Genomic DNA, 6,729 nt, shown 5'->3' on the forward strand with positions numbered 1-6,729 from the left:
GGCTTCTTTAACTTAGCTTAATATTTTAAAGGTTCATCCACATTGTAATATGTATCAGCGCTCCATTCCTTTTTATGGCCAAATAATATTCCATTGCATGGATATTCTACATTTTATTTATCCACTTGTCCGTTGGTGGACATTTGGATTGTTTCTGCCTTTTGGCTGTTAGGAATAATGCTGCTATAAACATTCATGTGCAAGTTTTTGTGTGGACATATGTTTTCATTTCTCTTGGGAATCTACCCAGGAGTGGAATTGCTGGGTCATAGAGTAACTCTTGTTTAACATTTTGGGGAGCTGCCAAACTGTTTTCCAAAGCAGCTACACCATTTTACATTCCCACTAGCAATGTATAAGGGTTCTAATTTGTGTTCACTTCAGGAGCACACATACTAAAATTGGAATGATTCAGAGATTAGCATGACCCCTGTGCAAGGACGACATGAAAATTCATGAAATATTCCTTTTTTTTTTTTGACCACACGGCTTGTGGAATCTTAGTTCCCCAACCAGGGACTGAGCCCAGGCCCTTGGCAAGAAAGTGCAGAGTCCTAACCACTGGACCACCAGGGAATTCCCTATTCTATATTTTTAAAAAAGAGTTCCAATTTCTCCATATCCTTGTCAACACTTGTTTTTTTTAATATTTATTTATTCACTTATTTATTTTGGCTGCACTGGGTCATTTGCGGCACGCGGGATCTTTGTTGCAGCATGCAGAATCTTCAGTTGCAGCATGCGGACTCTTAGCTGTGGCATGCATGCAGGAGCTAGTTCCCCAACCAGGGATTGAATCCGGGCCCCCTGCATTGGGAGCATGGAGTCTTACCCACTGGACCCACAGGGAAATCCAACACTTATTATTATCTTTTTTAATTTTAGCCATGCTTGTGGGTGTGAAGTAATATTTCATTGTGGCTTTGACTTGCATTTCCCTCATGGCTAATGATGTTGAGCACCTTTTCATGTGTTTATTGATCATTTGTATATATTCTTTGGAGTTGTGTCTCTCTAAATACTTTGCCTGTTTTTTTTTAACGTTTTTATTGGAGTATAATTGCTTTACAATGTGTGTTAGTTTCTGCTTTATAACAAAGTGAAATCAGTTATACATATACATATATCCCCATATCTCCTCCCTCTTGCGTGTCCCTCCCTCCCACCCTCCCTATCCTACCCTTCTATCTGGTCACAAAGCACCGAGCTGATCTCCCTGTGCTATGTGACTGCTTCCCAATAGCTATCTGTTTTACCTTTGGTAGTGTATACATGGACATATATACACTACCACTCTCTCACTTTGTCCCAGCTTACCCTTACCCCTCTCCGTGTCCTCAAGTCCATTCTCTAGTAGGTCTGTGTCTTTATTCCTGTCTTGCCCCTAGGTTCTTCATGACCATTTTTTTTATTCCATATATATGTGTTAGGTTTTTTTTTTAACATCTTTATTGGGGTATAATTGCTTTACAATGGTGTGTTAGTTTCTGCTTTATAACAAAGTGAATCAGTTATACATATACATATGTTCCCATATCTCTTCCCTCTTGCGTCTCCCTCCCTCCCACCCTCCCTATCCCACCCCTCCAGGCGGTCACAAAGCACCTAGCTGATATCCCTGTGCTATGCACTTTGCCTGTTTTTAATCAGGTTGTCTTTTTATTGAGTTGTAAGAGTTCTTTATATATTCTTGATACTAGACCCATGTGAGGTATATGTTTTTCAAATATTTTATCCCATTCTACAGGATTTTTCACTTCACTGATGGTGTTCTTTGAAGCACAAAAGTTTCTAACTTTAGTGAAGTCCAATTTACCTATTTTTTCTTTTGCTACTCATGCTTTTGCTGTCATATCAAAGAATCCATCACCAAGTCCAAGGTCATGCAGAATTACCACTATATTTTTTTTCTAAGAGCTTTATAGCTTTAATTCTTCCAGTTAGTCTTTTGATTCATTTTGAGAGAATTTTTGTATATGGTGTGAGGTAGCGGTCCAACTTCATTCTTTTGCGTGTGGATATACAGTTGTTCCAGCACCATTTGTTGAAAAGATGCTTCTTTCCCCATTGAATTTTCTTTGTACCGAATGCTATCTTTAAAGTGCTGAGAGAAAATAACCATCAACTTGGAATTTTATGCCAAGATAAATTATAATTCCAGAAGAAAGGTGAAAAAATGACATTTTTAGAAAACAAAAACGGAGAAGTTTTACCAGCAACTGACCTTCACTTAAGGAACTCCTTAAGGGATGTACTTCTGCAGGAAGGAAGGAAGGTCTGAGACTCAAGAAGGAATATTTTAGCAGCAGCATCTGTCATGCTAGAAGAGCAACCCACATCCGCAGCCACAGCATCCTGAAACCCACCAGACAGTCACCCCCAGAGCCAGGTTCTCTGTGGCAAGATTCAGGCTCTCTTTTTGTGCTGCACGTATTCCTGGGTAATAACAGAAAACTCGAATGACCCCTGGCTAGCACGCTAAGGGATCACAAGGAGGGTGGCTTGCAGAGGAAGCCTGCCAAAGCCCAGCTAGCAAATTGCTTATCTCCAGGGAGGCGAGAGAAACAGATCAATCAGAACCCACAATCAGAGATGAGTGGTGGGTGGTCTGTCCATCTGTGAAAGCACACCCTGTGAGCCCTGTGAGTTGTAAGGAGATGGCATCTCTCCCTTCTCCAAGCTGCCCTGGGATGCTTGGAATCAAGCCCCGTTTCCACTTCTAGGTGGTAAAGCCCTAATCAGGCACAAACCCTGTGTCTGTCACTCCCTGTCCTCCCGTCCCTTCCTCCCACCTTACTGTTTTCTTCCTCGTTTATAATACAACACTAGATCTACTCTGATCACAGACTGAGTCACCTTTCTAAAATATTTCCTACACAATCCAATGGTATTTAATACCAGTAGAACGGACCTTATGTGCTGTAATCACAAATCAGACAACCATGTGAGATTTCCAGAATTCGGTTGAATATCATTTTAACATCCGGAATTATTGAGTGGTCCTGATACCATGAAAGAATGCAGAATTCCTGTAAAGTTCAAAGGTCTTTACACCTAGGCAGGAAAATATGAACGTACCTTTTAAGAGTTCAAGAAACAAAGACTCTAGTGGGGTACTCAGCCTAGGGGGGTACTTGCTGAATTAGGTGAGAAAACTGAAGAATTAGGTAATGTCAGGGACCCATGACCACCCCTTGGAGTTATAGAATCATTGACATAGCAGCTCTAAATGTCAATGCAGATTCTTTTTGCAACCTCAAACAGGCTAAGATGATATAATGGTTTCCTTAGTGGATGTGAGAGGAATTGCCCTGCTCTCTGCCTTTCCAGAGCTCATGTGTGGCCAAAATTTCTGGCCAAAAGTAACTTAATTTCACTGGGATGATAACCTTGTTCCTTAGCCTATTCAAGTAAAAGCCATGTGATTCTAACTTAAAATATGTAACTGGTGTAGACTTAGAATTTTAAGTTGAAATTGTACAGTCTTTGTATGGTACCAGAATATCCGGGAAATTTTTAAGTTCATTGGCTTTGAAAGTTTAATTTGTTTAATTTGATTTATGTTATTTAATACATCTAAAAGAGTCATGTACCACAGTGTTCATTGCAGCACTATTTACAATAGCCAGGACATGGAAGCAACCTAAGTGTCTATTGATAGATGAATGGATAAAGAAGATGTGGCACATATATACAATGGAATATTACTCAGCCATAAAAAGAAATGAAATTGAGTTATTTGTAGTGAGGTGGATGGACCTAGAGTCTGTCATACAGAGTGAAGTAAGTCAGAAAGAGAAAAACAAATACCGTATGCTAACACATATATATGGAATCTAAAAAAAGTATATGGTTCTGAAGAACCTAGGGGCAGGACAGGAATAAAGATGCAGATGTAGAGAATGGACTTGAGGACATGGGGAGGGGGAAGGGTAAGCTGGGACGAAGTGAGAGAGTAGCATTGACATATATACACTACCAAGCGTAAAATAGATAGCTAGTGGGAATCAGCCGCATAGCACAGGGAGATCAGTTCGGTGCTGTGTGACCACCTAGAGGGGTGGGATAGGGAGGGTGGGAGGGAGATGCAAGAGCGAGGGTATATGTATACATACAGCTGATTCACTTTGTTATACAGCAGAAACTAACACAATATTGTAAAGCAATTATGCCAATAAAAATGTTTTAAAAATCTATTAATATTTGAGAATGTTCTGTTCATTCATACAGGTGAAGTACTTTAAAAGGAAAAAGAATATATTAAGTTTTGATGCAAGTCTCAAGGGGCAGGTTATGACTATCATTATTGGTCTCTTACCCCAGAGCCATTCTCTTACAAAATCCAGATTTTTTTCATTTATGGAAGGCTTTTCGACTCAGGAAAAGCTGGGCCCCTCCCCATCCCAGGAGTGGAGCTGGGGGTGAATCCTGGCTAATTGCAGTAATTCCATTCCCCTTGCCTGGCATTGGTTCAGGAAAGGAAGTGTGATGCAATTTTGACCAAAGATTAAGATGGAGAAGTCTGCTGGGAGGCTTTCCTTTCAAAGAGGAGCACAAGGAAAGAGATAAGACTCCTCCCTTCTGGCCTTGGAATGTTGTGTGAGGATGTGATGCCTGGAGCTGATACAACCATTTTGTGAGCATGAGGGGAGGCACTGACTGAGGATGACAGAGTGGAAATGTGGAAAGAGGCTTGGTCGCTGAGCCTCCAAATTAACCAACCATCATAGAGTATTTAAAAAATACTTCTTGGCCTTCCCTGGTGGCGCAGTGGTTGAGAGTCCGCCTGCCAATGCAGGGGACGCGGGTTCGTGCCCCGGTCCGGGAAGATCCCACATGCCGCGGAGCGGCTGGGCCCGTGAGCCATGGCCGCTGAGCCTGCGTGTCTGGAGCCTGTGCTCCGCAACGGGAGAGGCCACAACAGTGAGAGGCCCGCGTACCGCAAAAAAAAAAAAAAAAAATACCTCTCCTTACTTGTTTTTTAAAGTTTTTATTCAGTCCATGTTTTAGTAACTCCTCTTCCTGTTTTAAGGATTCCCCTTCAGTTACCATTAATCTTGCATCTTCCCCTTCCTACATAAACATTTGCTTATTCTTGCTGATTTAGGTGAGGGAAAGGATATTTTCAAATCTCCAAAAGATAGAGGTATTTGGGCTGTTCTTTTTTTTTTTTTTAAATTGAAGTATAGTTGATTTACAATGTTGTGTTAGGACCTATTTGTTCTTGTTACTTTCTAATTTTATTGTATTTTATGGTCAGATAATATGGCTTATATGATATCTTTTGGGAAATATATTCAGATTTTCTTTGAAAGCTAAGTCTCGGTTAATTTTTATAAATTTTCCACAGTTGTTTCAATAGAATATGTATTCTCTGTTGGGCACAATGCTTTATCTATGTCTATTAATTGTTGAGGCTGGGGACATCTTGAAGGCTTCTTTGCTTATATGTCCAATACCTGAACTGGGAAGATTTAGCACACCTGGCAGCTGGTACGGCTATGATCCTCGGGCATCCCTCTATCCCTATATGGTCTGTCTGCATGGTGGTTTCAGGGTAACCGACTTCTTATATGGGGGCTCAGGACTCTAAAGACATGTGTTCCAAAAGGGATAGAATTAGGCAGAAGTCTTACAGGCTTTTGTGATCTAGCCTCAAAAGTCACGCAGCATCACTTCTGCCAAATTCTATTCATTAGAATCGAATCTCTAAGGCCAGCCCATGTTAAAAGAGAGGGGAATTAGATTCCATCTCTTAATGTGTCCAAGGATTTGTAAACCTATTTTAAAACCACACCACACCAGCCTAACGTGTCTAAAGAGCAGAAAGGACGTGGGCGTGTGCTTCTGGCCCCATCTCCAGCCCCTCGGCTTTTGTTTGTAATCTCTACTTGCCAGCATCTCCCAGGCTTCCGTGTCACTTCTTTTTTTTTTTTTAGTTTATTTATTTATATTTGGCTGCGTTGGGTCTTCGTTGCTGCGCGTGGGCTTTCTCTAGTTGCGGTGAGCGGGGGCTACTCTTCGTTGCAGTGTGCGGGCTTCTCACTGCAGTGTCTTCTCTTGCAGAGCATGGGCTCTAGGAGCGCGAGCTTCAGTAGTTGTGGCACGAGGGCTCAGTAGTTGTGGCTTGCGGGCTCTAGAGCGCAGGCTCAGTAGTTGTGACGCACGGGCTTAGTTGCTCTGCGGCATGTGGGATCTTCCCGGACCAGGGCTCGAACCTGTGTCCCCTGCATTGGCAGGTGGATTCTTAACCACTGCGCCACCAGGGAAGTCCCCATGTCACTTCTGTAGCCAACTCTGCCCTCATTCCAAACTGTTGCCCCTCTATTGTCATGCTTGTACTGTGTAACCTTCCTACTTACCCCCCTTTTGCTGAGCCCTGTTAACCCCCAGAACCATGAGGAATAATATTAAAATGATTGTTATTTTTTTTTTTAACTGAGGCTCAGAGAGCTGAGCATTCTTTTCTTTTTTTAAAAATTTACTTATTTGGTTACGCCAAGTCTTAGTTGCAGCAGGCGGGCTCCTTAGTTGCAGCTCGCCAGCTCCTTAGTTGCGGCATGCACGTGGGACCTAGTTCTCTGACCAGGGATCGAACCCAGGCCCCCTGCATTGGGAGCACGGAGCCTTAACCAGTGCGCCACAGGGAAGTCCCAATTGTTATTTTAAGTCACTAAGTTTTGAGATGATTTGATAGGCAGCAGTAGGTCACAGAAAACCACTGTCTTA

The 6,729-nt window shown here is 42.1% G+C and overlaps 1 non-coding gene across 1 annotated transcript; it reads left to right on the forward strand.

Annotated features, from left to right (window-relative positions):
* Positions 1-371: 371 nt before the first annotated feature.
* On the forward strand, positions 372-475 carry LOC117197268 (U6 spliceosomal RNA). Its single transcript, XR_004477800.1, has one exon. It is a non-coding gene; the product is annotated as a U6 spliceosomal RNA (small nuclear RNA).
* Positions 476-6,729: the final 6,254 nt, after the last annotated feature.

This window comes from Orcinus orca, chromosome X (assembly GCF_937001465.1).
Source record: "Orcinus orca chromosome X, mOrcOrc1.1, whole genome shotgun sequence".
NCBI lineage: Eukaryota > Metazoa > Chordata > Mammalia > Artiodactyla > Delphinidae > Orcinus > Orcinus orca.